The sequence below is a fragment of the Rattus norvegicus genome, chromosome 2 (assembly GCF_036323735.1).
Source record: "Rattus norvegicus strain BN/NHsdMcwi chromosome 2, GRCr8, whole genome shotgun sequence".
NCBI classification, from domain to species: domain Eukaryota; kingdom Metazoa; phylum Chordata; class Mammalia; order Rodentia; family Muridae; genus Rattus; species Rattus norvegicus.
Genome location: NC_086020.1, coordinates 164233868 through 164260567, shown reverse-complemented (window position 1 = coordinate 164260567; position 26700 = coordinate 164233868). Strand labels below are relative to the sequence as shown.

Below are 26700 nucleotides of genomic sequence, written 5' to 3'. Positions count from 1 at the left end.
GAAAGGGGCAAAGGGGAGGGATTATAGGGAACGTGACTAGGACTGGGAGTAGTGATAGGGATGTAAAGTGAATAATTAAAAATCAAAAATAAGAAAAAGAAGGGAAGATCAAAAAAGAGAGGAGTGAGATGGGAAGCTAGGTAGGAAAGGTGGAGGTGCAGCATCGTAGGCTACACAGATCAAGATGACACTACAGGGGTGTCAGTCAGCGTCCTTAAATCTGACTGTGTTAAAACTTCCAGTGATTTGTATTCGGTCTGAATGGATATTCACTACTTGCTGTGAAATAAAGAGATAATTTAGATCGTCACCATTGCTTGATGGCAAGTCGTAGCCTTTTCTGAGGGACATAAAAACTTAAAGTCATTCTTTTTTATTATTTATTTTTTTTAATTAAGGAATATTTCTTATTTAATTTCGAGTGTCATTCCCTTCCCCGTTTTCCGGGCCAACATCCCCCAAGCCCCTCCCCCTCCCCTTCTGTTCCCCTCCCCACCCTCCCCCCATTGCCGCTCTCCCCCAACAATCACTTTCACTGGCGGTTCAGTCTTAGCAGGGCCAAGGGCTTCCCCTTCCACTGGGGATCTTACTAGGATATTCAATGCTACCTATGAGGTCAGAGTCCAGGGTCAGTCCATGTATAGTCTTTAGGTAGTGACTTAGTTCCTGGAAGCTCTACTTGCTTGCATTGTTGTTCATAAGGGGTCTCGAGCCCCTTCAAGCTCTTCCAGTTCTTTCTCTGAATCCTTCAACAGGGGTCCTGTTCTCAGTTCAGTGGTTTGCTGCTGGCATTCACCTCTGTATTTGCTGTATTCTGGCTGTGTCTCTCAGGAGCGATCTACATCCGGCTCCTGTCGGTCTGCACTTCTTTGCTTCATCTATCCTGTCTAATTGGATGGGTGTATATGTGTGGGCCACATGTGGGGCAGGCTCTGAATGGGTGTTCCTTCTGTCTCTGTTTAATCTTTGCCTCTCTATTCCCTGCCACGGGTATTCTTGTTCCCCTTTTAAAGAAGGAGTGAAGCATTCACATTTTGATCACCCGTCTTGAGTTTCATTTGTTCTAGGCATCTAGGATAATTCAAGCTTTGGGCTAAGAGCCACTTATCAATGAGTGCATACCATGTGTGTTTTTCTGTGATTGGATTACCTCACTTAGGATGATATTTTCCAGTTCCAACCATTTGCCTACGAATTTCATAAAGTCATTGTTTTTGATAGCTGAGTAATATTCCATTGTGTAGATAGATGTACCACATTTTCTGTATGCATTCCTCTGTTGAAGGGCATCTGGGTTCTTTCCAGCATCTGGCTATTATTAAAGCCATTCTTAAACTAAAAGATTCATCAATTCCTTTCGAAAGTTAGTTGTGAACATAGAGAACAACTTCATTAAGTAAAGTAATTGAAGGAGAAGTTCTCTCTCTCTCTCTCTCTCTCTCTCTCTCTTTCTTTCTTTCTTTCTTTATGTCAGTCTGGAAATTACATTTTCAAACCTCGTCTAAGATAATTCCTTCTGGATGTAGACTAAAAATTAATCTGAATCATGCAGTTAGATTCAGATTAATATGTTTCTATGAAAACCAATACTTCTAACATGAATCAAAATGATTAAATAATTTCTGTAGTCTACTTCTACCCAAGTGGTACCAATAAGCTTCTGAAGGCTTAAATTAAGTAAATTCTTACAGGTTTGGATAATTCATCTCTAAAATGGCATGGGTTTTGTAGTTTGAAAATCCCATTCAGCAGTTAATCAGTATTGTTGTAGGTAGTTTCTGTCTATGAAAACTTTAAATTCATTACAATAAATATTTGGGATTTTTGAATCTCAAAATGACTCCATGTCTTTCTATTGAACTGACAAAATTCCAGTGAGAACCAACTCACAGAAGTCGAAGCTCTGATCCATAAGTCTTCCTGTCTGATATTTAAGTGATCCCAAAAGTTCCACCAGAGAACTACTAAAGCTGAAAAACAACTTCAGCAAAGCGGCTGAGTATAAAATTAACTCAAATAAATCAGTAGCCTTCCTCTACACAAAAGAGAAACAAGCCGAGAAAGAAATTAGGGAAACAACACCCTTCATAATAGACCCAAATAATGTAAAGTACCTCGGTGTGACTTTAACCAAGCAAGTAAAAGATCTGTATGATAAGAACTTCAAGACTCTGAAGAAAGAAATTGAAGAAGTCCTCAGAAGATGAAAAGATCTCCCATGCTCATAGATTGGCAGGATTATTATAGTAAAAATGGCCATTTTACCAACAGCAATCTACAGATTCAAAGCAATCCCCATCAAAATATCAATCCATTTCTTCAAAGAGTTAGACAGAACAATTTGCAAATTCATCTGGAATAACAAAAAACCCAGGATAGCTAAAACTATCCTCAACAATAAAAGGACTTCAGGGGGAATCACTATCCCTGAACTCAAGCAGTATTACAGAGCAATAGTGATAAAAACTGCATGGTATTGGTACAGAGACAGACAGATAGACCAATGGAACAGAATTGAAGACGCAGAAATGAACCCACACACCTACGGGCACTTGATTTTTGACAAAGGAGCCAAAACCATCAAATGGAAAAAAGATAGCATTTTCAGCAAATGGTGCTGGTTCAACTGGAGGTCAACATGTAGAAGAATGCAGATCGATCCATGCTTATCACCCTGTACAAAGCTTAAGTCCAAGTGGATCAAGGACCTCCACATCAAACCAGATACACTCAAACTAATAAAAGAAAAACTAGGGCAGCATCTCGAATACATGGGCACTGGAAAAAATTTCCTGAACAAAACAATGGCTTACGCTCTAAGATCAAGAATCGACAAATGGGATCTTATAAAACTGCAAAGCTTCTGTAAGGCAAAGGACACTGTGGTTAGGACAAAACGGCAACCAACAGATTGGGAAAAGATCTTTACCAACCCTACAACAGATAGAGGCCTTATATCCAAAATATACAAAGAACTCAAGAAGTTAGACCACAGGGAGAAAAATAACCCTATTAAAAAATGGGGTTCAGTGAGAGAAGATGCACATAACCCTCAAGAGACTGGATCCCCAGGAAGTTTAGAAGTCGGGTGGGGTGAGTGGGATGGGAACATCTTTGTGGAGACTGGTGGGTGGAGGGGGCAGGGAAGAAGTATGAGATGTGGAACAGTCCAAGAGTGAACTAGGAGAGGAATAAAATCTGGAATATAAAAATAAATTAAATAAAATACACAGTTTCAATTCAGTTCGTTAGCTCATATTTCTGCTTTTAAGCCTCTGGAAAGACTAAACATTAAAGTGCAGAGCATAGTAGAAATGTCTTCTCCACTCCCAGCATCAAGGGAGCAAAGATAAAAGTAGATAACAGTTTCAAAAGCTCTACAAAGTACAATCTATTTACCATGAAGAAATTCCATAGGCCCTAGTTTCACCCAGTACCTAGCCTCCCATGAATGCCATGTAGTGAAGTATCTACTCAAGAACCTTTGGGAAGCAATCATAATCCAATTTCAGCATCTCTCTGGTACCTAGTCATATCACATGATGTGATTTTATATACAAGAAACTTATACCAACAACTAAACTCTGCTTAACTAAGCTATGTATGAAAGAAATTGAAATTTAAGTTATTCTTATATTTTATAAATGCTGCCATTTCCTGATCATTTATCTCTAAATTATAGCCAGAATGTAATCTTGATAATAATTCATATGTAACACATTCATGAATGAATGAATGAATGAATGAAGGAAGACGGGAGTAAAATGAGAATGTTTACATAAATAATAGACAACTTGAAATTGATAAAATGTACCAATTTTATTTTCAATTACTACCCATTTGTTTTTATTTCTTCGTACAATAGATTTTGATCCTTTTATTGTCTCTTTCAACGCCCACTAGATTTACCCCACCTTCCTACCTTCACAACTTTATATTCTTCATCCAAAAAAAATTACACAAAAATAAAGAAAAAAATTCCTAGAAGGAGAAGAAAAAAACCACTACACCTTAAACAAACAAAATTTAACAAAAAAGAAAGAAAAGGTACTCACAGAAAACTGAGCATGTTTGTTTGTTCGTTTGTTTTTTATTCTTGGCCAACTATAGCATGTGATTTTTCCTATATTTAGTGTCGCTCCACTGACGAAAATTCATTTTCCTTTTCTACAAGGTATCTGGTACAAACAACTTCTTGATTAGGAATTAGATGTGAGTCCACTTCCCATTCTTCCTGAAGGGATTTGTCTAGCTCAATTTTGGACAAATATTCTCTTTGTGACCATAGTCCCTGTGAGTTCGTAATTGGTAATCTTTGTTGTGTCTCTCCTAGTCTTCATAGATTACTGAGCCTTGAGGGAGGGTTTTGATGAAGACATTTCTTTTTAGGGCTGAATGCTGTAAGGCCTCTAATTGTCTGCCCATTGTTCACTTGCCTTTCTGGTGCTGCCTCGAACCTGTATAACTCTTTTAAGTGCTGTTACAGTTTCCCTGCAGTCATAGGTCCATCTATCCATATGTTATTCCAGGAAACCACCATTTCCTCAGAGTCATCGATCATATCTAGTTATTATAATTTTCCCTGCTCTTTTGCATCTGAGAATATTGAGGAAAGGAGACCATAGTCCCATGCAAAGTGACAGAGCAGCAGCTGAGAGCTACATCCTGATCTGCAGGCTGAGAGAGAAATACTAGGTCTGGAATGGGCTTTCCAAAATTCAAAGTTCAACCTCAGTAGCATACTCCAACAAACCACACCTCGTATTCCTTTTCCTTTAATCCTTTCAAATGGTTCCATTCTCTTTTGAATAAGCATTAAATATATGAGTCTATGAGGGCTATCTTATACAAACTACTGAAATGTCCAAAAGTAATATAGATGGAATTTGTGTTAATATCGAATTTAAACTATTTCAAGGCCCTCCACATTGGTTTTCATATTGATTGTGCCACCTAAATGTCACCAGCAATGAATATCCATCTTCCCCACTTCCTTGCCATCCTGTGCTATCATTTTTTTTGTGTGATCTTGTTCATTTACCTAGGATAAAATGTAATCTCACAATTGTTTTTATTGCTGTTGTTGCTTGTTTGACTGGTTTTAGTTCTTTGCATATTATAGAAAATAACAACAATGATACATATAATTTTGAAATCAATTACTCCAATTCTGGAGTCTGCCACTGTTTCAATGATTTTGCCCTTTGCTTTCAGAACATTTTAATATTCATAATATTTCATTTATTAGTTATTGGTTTTCATCTTAGTGGTGGTGTTCAGACTGTCCATTCTATTGCCCAGGAGTTCAAGTCTATTCCATACTTTCTCTTCTGTTAGATTTAGGGTATCAATGGACTTCAGTTTTGTGCAGGGCTATAGATCTATTCTTACTTTTTTCTATACGGCTATCCGGTTTGACCAACATCATGGTTTGCTTATGTCAGTATAGTTATTTATTTTCAGTATGATTGAAAAATATCACATACATACAAGATTCTTGAAAAGGCTATTCAGTATTTTCAGTGTCTAAGAATAAAATTTTGTAAAACATAAAGTAAATGAAAATTTGAATATTCCAAATATTCCAGGAAGACTCCTGAAGCCTTCCTTGTGCCCTTTCTGTCACAACATTCCAGGTCTCTAAGGCAAATAGTCATTGTAATAGTGGTTTTGACTGTAATTTTTGTTTTACATTCACAGGTCTGTCAGGAATGACTGTGTCCAGATAGCAGAGTGATGAAGTGATCTTGTTGTCACAGCACTTTTGCTTCTAAGCCTGGAAGCAGGTATTCAAGCTCTTCTTCCTTTGTCTTTCAGATCATTTCCTTTCCATTCATCTTTGAGAAATCTATGAAATTACAGTCATGCTCTACTCTCTTAACAACATATACTCACTGAAATGCCTAGATGGATACAGCTTCTTCTCAGATTACTCTAATTTCATTGTTAGTTTTTTTGTATGTCATGTCTCGTGTACATAAAATTCATAGCAATCACAATAAAGTTCAGGAAACCTACCCCTCCAACACCAGGTCATCCATGAATGGCTGTCATTACTGGTCACCACAATATTTTCTGTAATCACAATTGTGTACATGATTCCTTCGAATACACACCCTTTTCCACTTTTGTCAGTATATTCCTATTCATTTATTCATTCTCATAATTCGTTGGACATTATGCATTTAAATGGTCCAATTATCAAAGAGGCTTTCATCCTTTGTGCCCTGCTTCTGTAATTACTACTTCTTCTCATCTATCAAATGATAACTCACTGTACTATTTTTTATCAAATTTTGACAAAATAGCAATTATACTTTAATTCAGTCTCTGATTTCTTTCAGTCTGGAACTCAGCGATGAAGATTGTGAATAAAGAAAATTCATATTTTTTAAATGAATGAACAAAAACCTAAAGTGATTTTAGGGTGACAGATTTCCAACCATATGCACTTCACCTTCCAACTCCTCTGTGACCGTAAGTATTCTTCCACTTCTGGTGTTCTCTCATATGCCTTCCAGCATTTCTACATCAGTTATACTCTTTCCAAATAATTTCCTGGATTTTAAAATCTAAAGTAACCATTAAAGATTATTAGTCAACTCCAACTACTAGCTATGTTTTTATTGGTAACAATCATATAAGAATAATGTAACTCTTGCTGCCTAGACTGATGACCTAACCATTTATTTATCCTGAGTCCAGTTATACTTTTATTCTTTATCTTACTTACTGAGACTATACTGTATTAACAACACTGTGCTTTTCCTGTTTTATTAAATTTTTCTTATATATTATTTTAATCAGCATTGACACATTTAAAACAGGCCTCCTATATTAAATAATATATTTAGACCTCATTTATTTAATATTCTGGTCCATCTTTGTAGGCAAACTTTGTGTAATAAAGTTACCTAAAGGATAATTTTAATTCATATTCTTAACCTAACTATAGATTTACTCTGATTATTTAACCAAAGCATTTCTCATCATTCCAACAAGATAATTCATGATTTTACTAAATTCTATTGGATGTACCATTTGCCAAAGTCACAATTTCCTACCATTGACATCTACCTTCTATGTGATAGTCTTTTTTGGTTTTTCTCCAAGAATATAGGTAGATTTCTCTCCATCTTTCCTCTTTCGTAATTCCATTTGTCAGGCATTTGTCACTGAAATACTTTCAGGGCTATATGCAGGTATAAAGTTATATGATACCTTTTCCCTTTTAAATTCACCAGTGTAAAAATCTTATATATGGTGACCACTATAAACACACAAGATTACATTGTAAGCTCATGTTTATGTGATTCAAATATTCTACCCACACCAGAGTGAATCTGTGATTGAGACAATCTGAGACTAGGACTCAGGGTCTCATGCAAGTTAATTATGTACTCACTGTTCCCTTGAACTGTGTCAAAAACTCATCTGATAGTTATTAGATGTCTCTTACTGAATAAGTGACTAAGTTTGTAAGTCTCCCTATGAATACAATGAGAATACTCATGCCAATTAAACAATGTCATTAACTTAAAGAAAACTGCTTATCTGTAACACATTTTGACAAAGATACATCACCCAACATTCATCAGGTCTAGAATTATGCTCTATGAGCTGTCAATAAATGCATGTGAGTAGGCCTTGAAATATACAAATCATTGAATAATTTTGGGAAGATGTCAGATTTATCATCCTACTTAAAACTCAAAAACATATGTCACTTAAAACTCATGCTCATTTTCTAGATAGTTAACTACCAGATCTCCAGGGAATGGGTGCAGTCTGCGTCTGTGGATAAACAATTTAGGCAATCAGTTATCACTTTCATACACCAGTTTCTCTAGGAGAACAAATGGCTAGTATCAAAATACTCATTTTGAGAACAAAAAGAGTGAGAATGGGAAAAAATAGGTACAAGTTCCTTTTAATTTGGATGTTGAAGCAAAAATCTGATTTCACAAAATTAAGAAACTGAATAGTGGTCATGGAAAGTTAAAGTTGAAAAAGGAGGGAGGGTAAACAAATTGATAAAGTTTAAGTGTTGGGCTAGTTAACCAAATGTTAAATATGTTCTGTGTTCTACAACACAGTAGGATAGTAACTAAAAGTCCAATCAGTTTTACATTGTCTGGGGAGTTGAAGAGCGTAGTTCAAAGTTCAATACCGTTCAACAAGTGAATTTTTGGGAGATAAAACGCTAATTACTCATGTGATGGTCACATAAGCATATATCATTTTATGCTTTAATATATTTATTGAAAAATAAATAGTGATAGAAAACTATTGAGTTAGATATAATAATGGATATACAAGTTTATAGGACTTTAATTTTTCTTTCACTTACAGTTGGATAGGCATACATTGAGAGGTTTTTTTTATTTTTTTAAGTTTGAGTTTCTCCTATTTAATATCAAAATGTGCTATAGAGTAGATAAATGACTTCGAATGTAAATGTAATGATGAAATAGTTGAGTTGTATTCACTTCTAACTTTGTTTTTCTTGCTTTCTTTGAGGAATGTATTCATTTACTCCCAATTGTTTGTTGTGCTTTTTTGTATTACTTTAAGATATTGATTCATTTCCTCTTTAAGGGCTTTACCTCTATCATTTCCATAAAGTTGGCTTTGAGGTAATTTTCCTGTGCTTGAGCTGTGCTGTAGTTTTCAGAGAATACTCTAGTGGGACAGCTGGATTCTGCTTGTGACATACTTCTCTGGCTGTTGCTTGTGTTCTAACGCTATTCCCCAGGCATTTGAGTTTGTGGGTAATTATAGATGTAGGTGCCAGTTTTAAAGATTGTCTTTGTTAAATGTTTTCCCCTTGGTTTCTGTTTCCTCTCTGCCTGGCCTGTAGTCCTGGTTGTCACAGAATCTTCTGATCCAGTAGGGTGCCTACACGGATGTTCTGGAGACCTACACGATGTCTGGGTTGCTGCCAATGACTCTGAGGTAATGGGAACCAGTTTGGTCTCTGTTAGATCAGAAGACTTTGGATGGAGTTTTGTGTGGAGTATTGTGAGAAGAAGGTGAGGCAGTGGAGTTGTTGGGGGAATTCTGTGCTGCTCTGAGGTAGTGTTGGCAGTCTGGCAATGGGGAAAATTTTAAAAGGGCTACTTTTGTTTGCTCTCTTGATATGAATTACCTACCACTTGTTTACACAAAAGCACACTGTAGACACTATCTTCTGCCCTCACTGTTTGTAACCAGAAGGGAGATGAAGTTTTACTGGAGACATTTGATCCCCATGAAGACATGCTCCTTAAATGAAATTGGTGCTTAAAATTTTGTAAAACCATACAAATTAAGATGTGTCTAGTCTTTCCTCATTGAGTTTTACCATGTAATGAATAAATAGCCTTTTGTTAATGAACATGTATAGAAGATACAATGACCTCTACAGTGTTGTTAGGATTCTTTAATTCATTTTTAATTTATTTTAATTCACTTAAATTCATTTAGGTATCAAAATCCCTAAGGGGAAACTCCTAAGATTTTTGAAGAGTTTAAAAGAAAACTCTATCTCTGTATATGTGCTCCAGTACTAACAATAATATCCCCTCAGGTTGCAAGGGTGCTGGGGATTTAGTTAGACCCTTCGTTATTTGGCCATAGCATGAAGAATTAAAAGAAATCAACTTTATTAAACAGACACAACTAGCTTCAGCCCCCACTAGGTAATTTTCGACTTCCTTCTTTGCTGTTTCTCACTCAGGCTTACAAAGATGGGAATTGTAAAAATGCTGAAGGTATTATTGCTCTATTCATGAATTCATACTAGAAACACATAGATAAAATATAGCAAATAGAAATAATTCAAATGAAAGGAAGGATGCTTCCAAGTGCTTCATTGCACATGAGGACATACGGGAAAATTTACTGAACAGGGGTGCAGGAGGAATTCCAGGTATTTGATCGTTTCTTAGGGAGTCTGGAGACTGTCCTTCGGTTTTTATGTCAGCCATCATAATGACAACAGAGGCTCAGATCCAGCTGAAGAGTCCAGATGGAGTGTAATGAAGGATGAGCATCCTCACCGCCCTTTGCTCTTCACTAAGCCTATGTCTATCAAAGGTAAATGTGCTCCTGTTTCATATGGGCTTAAAAGGTTTCAAAGCTATTTGAGTTTGTACAGTTACTTGAAGCTATTTCAAAAATGCTCAGAGCCAAAGCTCTTTTCTCCTTATGGGTAACATGAAAAGAAGCATGAAAATTACTAGTCAGTTAAATTGTTTGTTTGCTTGATGTTTATTTATTCATTTATTCTTTTGAGACAGATTCTTTTCTGTTCTTGACTTGCCCAGTTTACAAATTACTGAGATTGCACGAGAGCAGTCTATACCTTGCCTATTACTTCCTCTTAATTTTAAAGGCTAATAGAAAATAGCTGTTTGCAATACTCTGTGCCTTTAAAACTGGGGTAGGGGGACTCAGTTAAAAGTGAATTATAGCTTTCTGGTTTCTACCTGAAACCAGAGTTGCTGATCCTGTCCCACAGCTCTCTGCACCCATTTCCCATGGGGGAGAAGTTGGACTCTCAGAAGTGCAGACAATCCTGAGAGCTCAGGGGAGGCCAGCACTTCTGCTCACATTCTTGGCCCAAGAGAAACCCACCTGGAGACCTCTGGATACAGGAACCTAGTAGCAGTCAGGATAGGATCCTTTCTGTCTCTGCTTGTACCCAGTACTGAAAGCTAAGAGTACTGACACACTTGAGAGCAGAGGTTAGACCACCACTTCTGCTCCGAAGCACCTGCCTGGAGCACTTAGATCACGGGAACCCAGGAGCAGTCTGGGACAGGATCCTTCTGGTTTCAGTCTGCACCCAGAGCTAACCAGGTCCCACAGCTGTACCCAGATATAATCATAAAAGGAAAAACCCACCAGAATGAGCTCTCAATCCTGAATTTATATGCTCCAAATTCAAGGGCGGCTACATTAATAAAAGAAACCTTACTACAGATCAAAGCACACATTACACCTCACAAAATAATAGTGGGAGACTTCAATACTCTACTCTCATCAATGGAAAGATTACGGAAACAGAAAACAAACAGAGAAACTAACAGAAGTTATGAACCAAATGGACTTAACAGGCCCATCATGGTACCTTCTCCAAAATGAACTTTATTATCGGTCACAAAACAGGTCTTAACAGATGCAAGAAGATTGAAATAATCCCATGCATCCTGAAAGATCACCAAGGACTAAGGTTGGTCTTCAATCACAACAGAAATGACAGAAATCCCGCATACTCATGGAAGTTTAATAATGCTCCACTCAATGATAACTTTGTTAAGGAAGAAAAAAAAGAAAAGAAATTTAAAACTTCTTAGAATTTAATGAAAATGAAGGCACAATATACCCAAACTTATGGGACACAATGAAAGCTGTCCTAAGAGGAAAACTCATAGCTCTGAGTGCCTGCAAAAAGAAAGAGGAGAGAGCATTTATCAGCAGCTTGACAGCACACCTAAAAGCTCTAGAACAAAAAGAAGCAAATACACCAGAGGAGTAGACAGCAGGAAATATTCAAACTCAGGGCTGTAATCAACCAAGTTAAAACAAAAAGAATGATAAAAAGAATCAATAAGACCAGTAGCTGGTTCTTTGAGAAAATCAACAAGCTAGCCAGACTAACCAGAGGGTACAGAGAGTGTGTCCAAATTAACAAAATCAAAAATGAAAAGGGAGACATAACAACAGAATCACAGGAAATTCAAAAAATCATCAGATCCTACTACAAAGCCTATATTCAACAAAACTAGAAAATTTGGATGAAATGGACAACTTTCTTGACAGATATCAAGTACTGAAGTTAAATCAGAATCAGATAAGCCATCTAAACAGTCCCATAACTCCTAAAGAAATAGAAGCAGTTATTAAAAGTCTCCCAAGCAAAACAAAACCAAGAACAAAAACCAGAACCATATATATTTAGTGCAGAATTCTATTAGGCCTTCATAGAAGATCTAATACCAATACTGTCCAAAATATTACACAAAGGAGAAACATATGAAACACTGCCTAATTCCTTTTTTTTCTAAAAAGACATGTAAATATTCTGTAGTATTCTTTTATCATACCATTGAATATAGTTCAAAGGCCTAAAGTGAAATTTTGAAAGATCAGAAATCATAAAAATCCTGTAATGCAGATGAAACAGGAAAAATTATAATAAATGTTTGGATTTAGAGATGAATGTTCCAATCACCAAAATTTCATGTGTAACTGCACAAAATGCTGGTGTGGTGAAATTAGAAATGCAAGGAACAATTACAAGAGGAAATATTCCTGAGGAATGCAAGCACCTTTGTTCCCAAACTTCTCTGAAAGCTTGGATTATTAAGTGTAATTTAAATCAGTCTATTAAAGTTAATTTTGTGTCAAACTAGTTCAATTGACCTAGGGAAATGAACCCTAAGAAAGAGTAAGTTGTATTGACAATACAATTCTTATTTAATTAATAAGTAATGCCAAAGGGCTTTTGGCATTAGAAAGGATATGTGGTTTTTTTTTTTTTTGCTTGTTTTCAGACAGGGTCTTACAATGTAGCTCTGGTGTTCTAGAACTCCTTATGAAGACCAGGATTCCTTTAAACTCACAGAGATATGCTTGCCTCTGTCTCCCAAGAGCTCTGGTTAAAGATGTTCTCTATCATGCCCGATAAGAGATAGTTATTTTCTATATGAGCACTTGGTGTGCATACATGCATACATGTACACACACACACGCATACATACACACACACACACACACACACACACACACACACACACACACACAGTGCTGATGCCTGAAGAGGCCAGAGGTATGGGATCCCCCTAGAGCTGAAACTACAGGCAGTTGTGAGCAATCCATATGGGCTCTGGGAACCAGACTCAGGTCCTTTGCAAGAACAGGATATGTTTATAACTGCTACACCATCTTCCCAGGCCCCAAGATATATTATTAATATAAAGCAAATCGGACTTCCTAGCTGAGGGAGATGGTATATACATATTAAGATTGCTGGCTCTGTATTTTGGTCATAAATGTTAAATAAACACAAAATTAACTTTAATTTTGATTACATGTAAAACAGCAATGACTTGTGGGGGAAAAATCATTATGTGATCTCAGCGGCCTTGGGAGCCAAAACATTGGCCTTTTTGTTTCCAGGAGCAAGGACTTAGGCTTTAACAGTCATTTGAAAATGGCTGATCCAGATGCATTTGTGTTCCTGTCTGTGCTGCAGATTTTTCACTGGTGGTCTCCAACTTCTTAAGATTAATATGGTCTGGCGATCTTATACATATTCAAATTCATTATTCTTCCTTGTACTCTCAGGGATCCTAATGTAAAGACAGGTTCTCCAGCTCTAGCATACACCAGAATCACAGGAGTCTGACCTCAATCTCAGGCAGAGCACCACCCACTGAGGTCTATATGCATCCTGTATGCCTGCCCTGGCTTAGAATTCTTAATGACCTGCTTCTGGCTACTTCTGTCTTTACGCATTGGAGAAGACATTTAATTTATTTTTTATTTTGTGTATATAGGTGTTTTGTTTGCCTGTATATATCTGTGTACCCCTTCTATGCCTGGTTCTCAGTGGAGACCAGAAGAGGGGGATAATTTCCTAGAACTTGTTATAGATGGTTATGAATTGCCTTAAGACACTGGGATTTGAACCCTGACCCTCTGGAAGGATAGCTAATGCTCTTAACTATGGAGTCATTTTTCCAACCCTCTATTGCAGTGGACATTCGATGAACATGTTCACTTTGTTAACTCGCAATTTCCTAAGTTATTTAATGGATGATAATTCCTTTTATTTTTCTCTCCCCACGTACTTTTTGGATTTGAACATCCTTAAGTAGTGTAGCCATTTTCTATGGAATTTCCTTAAACCCCCACCTCCAGTACCTTTAAATCCTCATATCTCCAATTTATACTCTTGCTTTTTTCCCCCAAGGATTTGATTTTTATTTTTATTTCTTTATCTGTCTCTGTGTGGATGCCATGTGTGTTCAGGTGCCAATGGAGGCCAGAAGAGATTTCCTGGACTTGGATTTACAGGTGGTTGTGAGCTATCTAATATGGGTCCTGGAAACCAAACTCTGGGCCTCAGGAGACTCCATATTGTATTTCTAATACTCTTTACCTTCTTCTTTCCCTAAATAATAATTCTGCCTAATTTTGTTTTATGACTGCAACTTTTTTTTTATTAACTTGAGTATTTCTTATATACATTTCGAGTGTTATTCCCTTTCCCGGTCCACGGGCAAACATCCCCCTCCCTCCTCCACTTCTTTATGGGTGTTCCCCTCCACATCCTCCCCCCCTTGCCACCCTCCCCCAAAAATCTAGTTCACTGGGGGTTCAGTCTTAGCAGGACCAAGGCTTCCCCTTCCACTGGTGCTCTTACTAGGATATTCATTGCTACCTATGAGGTCAGAGTCCAGGGTCAGTCCATGTATAGTCTTTAGGTAGTGGCTTAGTCCCTGGAAGCTCTGGTTGCTTGGAATTGTTATTCACATGGGGTTTCTCTGATGCCATCAACAGGGGTCCTATTCTCAATTCAGTGGTTTGCTGCTGGCATATGCCTCTGTGTTTGCTGTATTCTGGTTGTGTCTCTCGGGAGAGATCTACATCCAGCTCCTGTCGGCCTGCACTTCTTTGCTTCATCCATCTTGTATAATTGGGTGGCTGTATATGCATGGGCCACAAGTGGGGCAGGCTCTGAATGGGTGTTCCTTCTGTGCCTGTTTTAATCTTTGTCTCTCTATTCCCTGCCAAGGGTATTCTTGTTCCCCTTTTAAAAAAGGAGTGAAGCATTCACATTTTGATCATCTGTCTTGAGTTTCATTTGTTCTAGGCATCTAGGGTAATTCAAGCATTTGGGCTAATAGCCACTTATCAAAGAGTGCATACCATGTGTGTTTTTCTGTGATTGGGTTACCTCACTCAGGATGATATTTTCCACTTCCAACCATTTGCCTACGAATTTCATAAAGTCATTGTTTTTGATAGCTGAGTAATATTCCATTGTGTAGATGTACCACATTTTCTGTATCCATTCCTCTGTTGAAGGGCATCTGGGTTTTTCCAACCTCTGGCTATTATAAATAAGGCTGCGATGAATATAGTGGATCACGTGTCTTTTTTATATGTTGGGGCATCTTTTGGGTATATGCCCAAGAGAGGTATAGCTGGATCCTCAGGAAGTTCAATGTCCAATTTTCTGAGGAACCTCCCGACTGATTTCCAGAATGGTTGTACCAGTCTGCAATCCCACCAACAATGGAGGAGTGTTCCTCTTTCTCCACATCCTCGCCAGCATCTGCTGTCACCTGAGTTTTTGATCTTGGCCATTCTCACTGGTGTGAGGTGAAATCTCAGGATTGTTTTGATTTGCATTTCCCTTATAACTAAAGATGTTGCACATTTCTTTAGGTGTTTCTCAGGCATTCGGCATTCCTCAGCTGTGAATTCTTTGTTTAGCTCTGAACCCCATTTTTTAATAGGGTTATTTGTCTCCCTGCGGTCTAACTTCTTGAGTTCTTTGTATATTTTGGATATAAGGCCTCTATCTGTTGTAGGATTGGCAAAGATCTTTTCCCAATCTGTTGGTTGCCGTTTTGTCCTAACCACAGTGTCCTTAGCCTTACAGAAGCTTTGCAGTTTTATAGATCCCATTTGTCGATTCTTGATCTTAGAGCATAAGCCATTGGTGTTTTGTTCAGGAAATTTTTTCCAGTGCCCATGTGTTCCAGATGCTTCCCTAGTTTTTCTTCTATTAGTTTGAGTGTGTCTGGTTTGATGTGGAGGTCCTTGATCCACTTGGACTTAAGCTTTGTACAGGGTGATAAGCATGGATCGATCTGCATTCTTCTACATGTTGACTTCCAGTTGAACCAGCACCATTTGCTGAAAATGCTATTTTTTTTCCATTGGATGGTTTTGGCTCCTTTGTCAAAAATCAAGTGACCATAGGTGTGTGGGTTCATTTCTGGGTCTTCATTTCTATTCCATTGTTATATCTCTCTGTCTCTGTACCAATACCATGCAGTTTTTATCACTATTGCTCTGTAATACTGCTTGAGTTCAGGGATAGTGATTCCCCCTGAAGTCCTTTTATTGTTGAGGATAGTTTTAGCTATCCTGGGTTTTTTGTTATTCCAGATGAATTTGCAAATTGTTCTGTCTAACTCTTTGAAGAATTGGATTGGTATTTTGATGGGGATTGCATTGAAACTGTAGATCGCTTTTAGTAAAATGGCCATTTTTACTATATTAATCCTCCCAATCCATGAGCATGGGAGATCTTTCCATCTTCTGAGGACTTCTTCAATTTCTTTCTTCAGAGACTTGAAATTCTTATTGTACAGATCTTTTACTTGCTTAGTTAAAGTCACACCGAGGTACATTATATTATTTGGGTCTATTATGGAGGGTGTCGTTTCACTAATTTCTTTCTCGGCTTGTTTCTCTTTTGTATAGAGGAAGGCTACTGATTTATTTGAGTTAATTTTATACCCAGCCACTTTGCTGAAGGTGTTTATCAGCTTTAGTAGTTCTCTGGTGGAACTTTTGGGATTAAATATACTATCATATCATCTTCAAATAGTGATATTTTGACTTCTTCTTTTCCGATCTGTATCCCCTTGACCTACTTTTGTTGTCTGATTGCTCTGACTAGAACTTCTAGAACTGTATTGAATAAGTAGGGAGAGAGTTGGCAGCCTTGTCTAATCCCTGATTTTAGTGGGATTGCTTCAAGTTTCTCTCCATTTAGTTTAATGTTAGCAACTGGTTTGCTGTATATGGCTTTTACTATGTTTAGGTATGGACCTTGAATTCCTATTCTTTCCAGGACTTTTATCATGAAGGTGTGTTGAATTTTGTCAAATGCTTTCTCAGCATCTAATGAAATGATCATATGGTTTTGTTCTTTCAGTTTGTTTATATAATGGATCACGTTGATGGTTTTCCGTATATTAAACCATCCCTGCATGCCTGGGATGAAGCCTACTTGATCATGGTGGATGAGTGTTTCGATGTGCTCTTGGATTCTGTTTGCCAGAATTTTATTGAGTATTTTTGTGTCGATATTCTTAAGGGAAATTGGTCTGAAGTTCTCTTTCTTTGTTGGGTCTTTGTGTGGTTTAGGTATAAGAGTAATTGTGGCTTCGTAGAAGGAATTCGGTAGTGCTCCATCTGTTTCAATTTTGTGGAATAGTTTGGATAATATTGGTATGAGGTCTTCTATGAAGTTCTGATAGAATTCTGCAGTAAACCCGTCTGGACCTGGGCTCTTTTTGGTTGGGAGACCTTCAATGACTGCTTCTATTTCCTCAGGAGTTATGGGGTTGTTTAACTGGTTTATCTGTTCCTGATTTAACTTCAGTACCTGGTATCTGTCTAGGAAATTATCCATTTCCTGCAGATTTTCAAGTTTTGTTGAATATAGGCTTTTATAGTAAGATATGATGATTTTTTGAATTTCCTCTGAATCTGTAATTATGTCTCCCTTTTCATTTCTGATTTTGTTAATTTGGATACACTCTCTGTGTCCTCTCATTAGTCTGGCTAAGGGTTTATCTATCTTATTGATCTTCTCAAAGAACCAACTTTTGGTTCTGTTGATTCTTTCTATGGTCCTTTTTGTTTCTACTGGGTTGATTTCAGCTCTGAGTTTGATTATTTCCTGCCTTCTACTCCTCCTAGGTGTATTTGCTTCTTTTTGTTCTAGAGCTTTTAGGTGTGCTGACAAGCTGGTGACATATGCTCTTTCCTGTTTCTTTCTGCAGGCACTCAGTGCTTTGAGTTTTCGTCTTAGCACAGCTTTCATTATGCCTCATAAGTTTGGGTATGTTGTACCTTCATTTTCATTAAATTCTAAAAAGTCTTTAATTTCTATCATTATTTCTTCCTTGACCAGGTTATCATTGTGTAGAGCATTGTTCAGTTTCCACATATATGTGGGCATTCTTCCCTTATTGTTATTGAAGACCAGTTTCAGGCTGTGGTGGTCCGATAGCACGCATAGGATTATTTCTAGCTTTCTGTACCTGTTGAGGCCCGTTTTTTGACCAATTATATGGTCAATTTTGGAGAAAGTACCATGGGGAGCTGAGAAGAAAGTATACCCTTTTGCTTTAGGGTAGAATGTTTTATAAATATCTGTTAAGTCCATTTGGCTCATGACTTCTCTTAGTCTCTCTACGTCTCTGTTTAATTTCTGTTTCCATAATCTGTCCATGGATGAGAGTGGGATGTTGTAGTCTCCTACTATTATTGTGTGAGGTGCAATGTGTGTTTTGAGCTTTAGTAAGGTTTCTTTTACGTATGTAGGTGCCCTTGTATTTGGGGCATAGATATTTAGGATTGAGAGTTCATCTTGGTGGATTTTTCCTTTGATGAATGTGAAGTGTCCTTCCTTAGGTTTTTTGACGAATTTTAGTTGAAAATTGATTTTATTTGATATTAGAATGGCTACTCCAGCTTGCTTCCTCTGACCATTTGCTTGGAAATTTGTTTTCTAGCCTTTCACTCTGAGGTAGTGTCTGTCTTTGTCTCTGAGGTGTGTTTCCTTTAGGCAGCAGAATGCAGGGTCCTCGTTGCATATCCAGTTTGCTAATCTATGTCTTTTTATTGGGGAGTTGAGGCCATTGATGTTGAGAGATATTAAGGAATAGTGATTATTGCTTCCTGTTATATTCATATTTGGATGTGAGGTTTTGTTTGTGTGCTTTTCTTCTCTTGTTTTGTTGCCAAGACGATTAGTTTCTTGCTTCTTCTAGGGTATAGCTTGCCTCCTTATGTTGGACTTTACCATTTATTATCCTTTGTAGTGCTGGATTTGTAGAAAGATATTGTGTAAATTTGGTTTTGTCATGGAATATCTTGCTTTCTCCATCTATGTTAATTGAGAGTTTTGCAGGATACAGTAACCTGGGCTGGCATTTGTGTTCTCTTAGGATCTGTATGACATCAGTCCAGGATCTTCTGGCTTTCATATTTTCTGGCGAAAAGTCTGGTGTAATTCTGATAGGTCTGCCTTTATATGTTACTTGACCTTTTTCCCTTACTGCTTTTAATATTCTTTCTTTATTTTGTGCGTTTGGTGTTTTGACTATTATGTGATGGGAGGTGTTTCTTTTCTGGTCCAATCTATTTGGAGTTCTGTAGGCTTCTTTTATGCCTGTGGGTATCTTTTTTTTTTATGTTAAGGAAGTTTTCTTCTATGATTTTGTTGAAGATATTTACTGGTCCTTTGAGCTGGCAGTCTTCACTCTCTTCTATACCTATTATCCTTAGATTTGATCTTCTCATTGAGTCCTGGATTTCCTGTATGTTTTGGACCAGTAGCTTTTTCTGCTTTACATTATCTTTGACAGTTGAGTCAAGGATTTCTATGGAATCTTCTGCTCCTGAGATTCTCTCTTCCATCTCTTGTATTCTGTTGGTGAAGCTCGTATCCACAGCTCCTTGTCTCTTCCTTTGGTTTTCTATATCCAGGTTTGTTTCCATGTGTTTTTCTTGATTGCTTCTATTTCCATTTTTAATTCCTTCAACTGTTTGATTGTTTTTTCCTGGAATTCTTTCAGGGATTTTTGTGACTCCTCTCTATGGGCTTCTACTTGTTTATTTATGATTTCCTGGAATTCTTTCAGGGATTTTTGTGACTCCTCTCTATGGGCTTCTACTTGTTTATTTATGTTTTTCTGGAATTCTTTCAGGGATTTTTGCAATTCCTCTCTGTAGGCTTCTACTTTTTCTCTAAGGGAGTTCTTCACGTCTTTCTTGAAGTCCTCCAGCATCCTGATCAAATATGATTTTGAAAGTAGATCTTGCTTTTCTGCTGTGTTTGGATATTCCGTGTTTGCTTTGGTGGGAGAATTGGGCTCCGATGATGCCATGTAGTCTTGGTTTCTGTTGCTTGGGTTCCTGTGCTTGCCTCTCGCCATCAGATTATCTCTAGTGTTACTTTGTTCTGCTATTTCTGACAGTGGCTAGACTGTCCTATAAGCCTGTGCGTCAGGAGTGCTGTAGACCTGTTTTCTTGTTTTCTTTCAGCCAGTTATGGGGACAGAATGTTCTGCTTTCGGGCGTGTAGTTTTTCCTATCTACAGGCCTTCAGCTGTTCCTGTGGGCCTGTGTATGGTGTTCACGAGGCAGGTTGCTTGCAGCAGAAAAGTTGGTCTTACCTGTGGTCCCGAGGCTGAAGTTTGCCCGTGGGGTGCTGCATACTAGCTCTCCGTGGAGGTAGCAACAAGGAAGATCTGCGCCGCCCTTTCCTGGAGCCTTCGTGCACCAGGGTTCCAGATGGCGTTTGGTGTTTTCCTCTGGTGTCAGAGATGTGTGCAGAGTGCAGTCTCTTCTGGTTTCCCAGGCGTGTCTGCCTCTCTGTAGGTTTAGTTCTCCCTCCCACGGGATTTGGGTGCAGAGAACTCACCTAATTCCTTATATGAAGGCACAGTTATGCTTAAACCTAAACCACAGAAAGAAAGAAAACTTCAGTCCAATTTTCTTTTTTGAGTATCAATACAAAAATACTCAATAAAATTCTCACAAATTGAATTCAAGAACACATCAAAACTATCATGATCCAGTAGGCATCACCCCAGGAATGCTGGAATGGTACAAAATACAGAAATCCATCAACATAATCCACTCTATAAACTAACTAAAGGGAAAAAAAATCACATTATCATCTCATTAGAGACTGAGAAAGCATTTGATAAAATTCAACACCTCTTCATATTAAAGGTCTTGAAAAGATCAAAAGTCAAGGTCTATCACTAAACATATTAAAAGCAATATACAGAAAACCAATAGTCAACATCAAACTAAATGGAAAGAAAATCCCACTAAAATCAGGAACTCGTCAAGGCTTCCTACTCTCTCCTTATTTATTTAATATAGTAATGGAAGTCCTTTTAAGATCCCATTGCAGATGCCTGTAACCCACCATGTGGTTGCTGGGATTTGAACTCGGACCTTTGGTAGAGCAGTCAGTGTTCTTAACCTCTGAGCCATCTCTCCAGCTCCAGTACTCAGTCTTAGCCAGAGCAATCAGACAACGAATGTCAGTCAAAGGAATCTGGCATGTATGAAGACAGCTACAATGTACTCATGTACATAAAATAAATACATAAATCTTAAAAGGACTTCCATTACTATATTAAATAAATAAGGAGAGAGTAGGAAGCCTTGATGACCAAAGGAAATCAAGGGGATTCAGATTGGAAAAGAAGAAGTCAAAATGTCACTATTTGCAGATGATATGATAGAATATTTAACTGTACCAAAAGATCCACCAGAACAGAGGAATGGAGACAGAAATGTGGTATATGTATACAATGGAGTACCACTCAGCTATCAAAAACAATGACTTCATGAAATTCCAAGGAGGGGGCTGTAAGGGAGGTAGATGGGGAGGGGAACACCCTTTTAGAAGAAGGGGAGGGACGGAAATATTGGGCTTATGGACAGGGAACTGGGAAAGGAAATAACATTTGAAATGTAAATAAAGAAATATCCAATAAAAAGAAAAATAAATAAATAAAAGAAAAGAAGTCAGAGGAAGAAGCTGGGAAGGAAGGGAAGAGGAGAGTGAATGAAACAGGGTTGGGGCATGGTGGAAGGGAGAAAATGGTGGAATAAATGCAAACAGTTGTGTTGTTAACTCAACCCAAATTCTCCAGTATATCAACTGTGTGAAGTTCAGATATTTCTAATAATTCCATTTTTCTAACTGCAGACTATGACTGACAGGATATAGTGCACACAGGTCATAAGCTGTGGCTTTCTCTGAATCACATGTTCCATCTCCCAGCAGAAAGACGTCAAACAGATTTTGTATAATCACCTGTGTTTCAATCCTCCTTGTCTCTAGGTTTCTCTATCCATGGGGACTCCACACAATTTTTATCCATTCGCAGAAGAAATGCTTGCTTTGAATTTCTTTCTTTTTCTTTTTAAACCTATAGCTTTGTCTTCAAGAAAAGACTTTATCTCTTTTGTGTTCTCTTGTGCCTCTGGCTAAGTTCAAATACAAAGTGCTTTTACCACCCCACAGCCTGTAGCCAGGAGTACAGTTGAGATGCCGATGGCTGTTCTTAAGAACTTGCTTTACTACACCTCTGGAATTCTCAGACATCAAGCAGCTGCACCTCTTCAATGACAGCTGAGATGTTCATTTCTCCCCTTTATTTTTATTTGGAAGAAGTATGTCTCTTTTCATGTTTATTTTCACCCATTTCTGAAGGAGGGGATTTCAGGAAATAAAATTTTCTGACATTCTGAAGGCCCCTATTCTGTATCCAACTCTGTGAATCTTCTTACAGTCTTTCCTCTTGTCTCCTCTATGCCTCTGTTTGCTAACAACCTTCTCCATACATTTACAGGACATCATTCATTGTGAAACCTAAAAATTGTAGTGTTGAGGGAAAGAATCCATTTTTCAAAAAGATATTTTCTGTCTTCTCCTCCTAACTTCTATAATGCTACCCAAAGGATACAATTTATCCACTTAATATCTATCCCCATCACAAGATCAATCCATTGTTGTTCCATTTTCCTTCCCCAAAGAATGCTTCATCTTTGCTGAGACACACCTCATACTTGTAAACTCATAAATTTCCGTGAGGAACAGATAGGGGAGATTTTGCTTCTGACATCAAACATTTGGATGTGTTGGTAATATAATATGAAATAGTTTACACTGAGATTGCCAATCTTTTCTCAGGAAAGTGATGTAATTAGGAAAAAAAGTTAAATGTTTCTTTATGTTCATGGAAGAAAGGCACAAACCTGTTTTCAGAGATTACAGGTATGTTTATTATTAAGCATGTGTGCAATAAAACACATAGGAAAGATTCTTTATCAATTCCCAAGCTTTGATATGAGTACTCTAATACTGAACTTCAAATATATATTCATTACCATAATATTTTGTCTGTTTATAATTGTTAAATAATCCACAGATTATTTATGCTCCATAAGTATGATTGTATCTGTCACATAATGAAAAAATACTTTATTACTCTTCCAAAATAATAACTTCCTTACCATGAGCATACATATGCATGTGTATATCCACGTATGTTTATAGTATACACATGTACAAAAGAGATTTCTGCAAGTTATTTTGGTTTGGCAACAAATTCTACATCAAATTTTATAATTCATACTTTTTCATTCTATAGCTGTGAAATATATCTGTATTACCTATTTACAATTTATGATGTTAAAATTTACAATATTTGGAAATTTGTCATGGAAATATTTTTCTGTGAATCAACAATTCCTAATTTCTTGCCAATGAAACTCATAAGCATTAAAAATGTTTTGCCAAATTTCAAAAGCTAAAAGTATTTAACTTGTGTATCCACAGTGCACATTCATTTAGCAACAGTAAATGGAATCACTATTAGAAACATTATAGCAGTATGCTCATAATCTAAACAAGTCAGAATCTGCCCTGTGCAGTCATTAGCCTTCCCCCATATTCGAGGTGGGCACCCACTGTGGGACTGAGTCCACTAGTGGATTATTCTCTCTGATACACACTCACAAAAAAGCAGACATATTCCCCACCTGGAGTGAACCATTGAGAACAAGAGGTCATCCTTTTCTATCATTTTTCCTCTCCAATATCTTTTAATGGAAATATGACTATAACACAAAAATATTATTTTCTCAATGTAAAAACAATTTAGTTTATGTCATAGGGAGCCTAAAATATTATCACAGTTTCTATCAATACATATGCAAGCATATGCTGTTAATATTAAATAAATGCAAACTCTGCTGTTATAAATTCACATTTTAACTGGTGTCTCTTTTCTTTTTTCTAAGTTCCTACACTGAATTTCATTATAACCTAGCAGAAAACAATAAAGAGCAGTTTTGTTGACCCAACATTTTTACCTTTCATAATTGATTTTTAATATAGCATATTTTTTCCATCAAATTTGTATCTTGGGTGTTGTGTTTTTAGGGTTGGAGTGAGAGTTGCATCTGGGCCAGTGTGAACTAATAGACCTTCTGGCTAAGATGCCAAGAAGAATTTTAACAAATTTGATCTTCCTCCATCTTCAACTATGGAGCAAAGGCATTATCAAAGCTTTGAAATTTTTCTTTGAAAACAGTGCTGTTGTGTAGCAAGTTTGATTTTTCTTCCATGCCTGAGATTATTGATACCAATCCAGATAGATCCAAGATTTTTCTTTTTCTTTTTTTTCCTCCATCTTTATTAACTTGGGTATTTCTTATTTACGTTTCAATTGTTATTACCTTTCCCAGGTTCCGGGCCAACATCCACCTAACCCTTTCCCCTTCCCTTCTTTATGGGTGTTCCCCTCCCCATCCTACCCCCATTACAACCCTCCCCCCAACAGTCATGTTCACTAGGGGTTCAGCCTTGGCAGGACCAAGGGCTTCCCCTTCCACTGCTGCTCTTACTAGAATATTCATTGCTACCTATGAGGTTGGAGCCCAGGATCAGTCCATGTATAGTCTTTGGGTAGTGGCTTAGTCCCTGGAAGCTCTGGTTGATTGGCATTGTTGTTCATATGGGGTCTCAAGCCCCTTCAAGCTCTTTCAGTCCTTCTCTGATTCCTTCCACAGAGGTCCTGTTCTATGTTCAGTAGTTTGCTGCTGACATTCGCCTACATATTTGCCTTATTATGGTTGTGTCTCTCAGGAGAGATCCACATCAAGTTCCTGTTGGCCTGCACTTCTTTGCTTCATCCATCTTATCTATTTGGTGGCTGTATATGTATGGGCCACATATGGGGCAGTCTCTGAATGGGTGTTCCTTTAGCCTCTGTTCTAAACTTTGCTTCCCTATTCCCACCCAAGGGTATTCTTGTTCCTGTTTTAAAGGAGTGAAGCAGTCACATTTTGAAAATCCTTTTTGAGTTTCATGTGTTATGTGCATTGCGGGTAATTCGAGCATTTGGGCTAATATCCATTTATCAATGAATGCATACCATCTGTGTTTTTCTGTGATTGGGTTACCTCACTCAGGATGACATTTTCCAGTTCCATCAATTTGCCTATGAATTTCATAAAGTCATTGTTTTTGATAGCTGTGTAGTATTCCATTGTGTAGATGTAACACATTTTCTGTATCTATTTCTCTGTCGAAGGACATCTGGGTTCTTTCTAGCTTCTGGCTATTATAAATAAGGCTGCTATGAACATAGTGGAGCATGTGTCTTTGTTATATGTTGGTGCATCTTTTGGGTATATGCCCAAGAGAGGTATAGCTGGATCCTCAGGCAGTTCAATGTCCAATTTTCTGAGGAACCTCCAGACTGATTTCCAGAATGGTTTTACCAGTCTGCAATCCCACCAACAATGGAGGAGTGTTCCTCTTTCTCCACATCCTCGCCAGCATCTGCTGTCACCTGAGTTTTTGATCTTAGCCATTCTCACTGGTGTGAGGTGAAATCTCAGAGTTGTTTTGACCCGCATTTCCCTTGTGACTAAAGATGTTGAACATTTCTTTAGGTGTTTCTCAGCCATTCGGCATTCCTCAACTGTGAATTCCTTGTTTAGCTCTGAACCCCATTTTTAATAGTATTATTTGTCTCCCCGCAGTCTCACTTCTTGAGTTCTTTGTATATTTTGTATATTAGCCCTCTATCTGTTGTAGGATTGGTAAAGATCTTTTCTCAATCTGTTGGTTGCCGTTTTGTACTAACAACAGTGTCCTTTGCCTTACAGAAGCTTTGCAGTTTTATGAGATCCCATTTGTCGATTCTTGATCTTAGAGCGTAAGCCATTGGTGTTTTGTTCACGAAATTGTCTCCAGGGTTCGAGATTCTTCCCCACTTTTTCTTCTATTAGTTTTAGTGTATCTGGTTTGATGTGGAGATCCGTGATCCACTTGGACTTAAGTTTTGTACAGGGTGATAAGAATGGATCATCTGCATTCTTCTACATGCTGTCCTCCAGTTGAACCAGCACCATTTGCTGAAAACGCTATCTTTTTTCCACTGGATGGTTTTGGCTCCTAGATTTTTCTTAATAGTGTATTGAAGAGTAAGCTTCTAATTATTGGTGTAGACCAGAAGTTCTGCTCATACCATGCTTGTATGTCTTTGCTTTCTGAACTATAAAGAGGAAGGTTATTTGGGGTTAGTTGATAAATTCAAAACAACAAACATGTATAGAATATTATTATTGAATACATGCATTATACCCTCTAAAATCACCTGAAACCCATGAGAACCTCATATTAGATTGCTGTTTAGAAATCAAATTCTGCCCCTGAGTTTTTCTTCTGGATGTGAAAATGTTCAAAGCCATGGCTTCAATTTCCACTTACTTGTGAAAACACATGATCCAAGTCATATAACTCTAACATGTAGAACTCATTTGACATCATGAATTTCAAATGTAACTTAAAATTTGAATTTCAGATATACTTGAGGATGCAATTGACCAGAAGTTCAGTTTCGTAGGGCCGTCACTCATATTGCTTTCCCCAGAATATCACCTGTGTTCATGTTTCTCACTCTGCATCTCTTCCATATCACCACTCTATTACTTCAAGAGGTGTTTCTTCAACCACCCTAATTCTGGGATCCTTTAATACTGTCCCTCATGTTATACTAACCCCCCACCATACATTTATCTTATTATTAATTTATGTGGATAATTTTGCCCCTGTTATGAATCATAATGCAAATATTT

At 37.5% G+C, this 26700-nt stretch overlaps 1 long non-coding RNA gene across 5 annotated transcripts in view; it reads left to right on the top strand.

Annotated features, from left to right (window-relative positions):
• LOC108350038 (uncharacterized) overlaps nucleotides 1-26700 on the top strand; it is a 118702-nt gene that overhangs the window by 46422 nt on the left and 45580 nt on the right. For 4 of the 5 annotated variants that reach the window (XR_010064314.1, XR_010064312.1, XR_005501014.2 and 1 more), the window contains 3 exons: nucleotides 5701-5786; nucleotides 6345-6477; nucleotides 8861-10077. This is a non-coding gene — a long non-coding RNA (uncharacterized LOC108350038). The remainder of the gene's footprint in view (nucleotides 1-5700; nucleotides 5787-6344; nucleotides 6478-8860; nucleotides 10078-26700) is intronic. The other variant, XR_010064313.1, reaches the window with a different exon arrangement.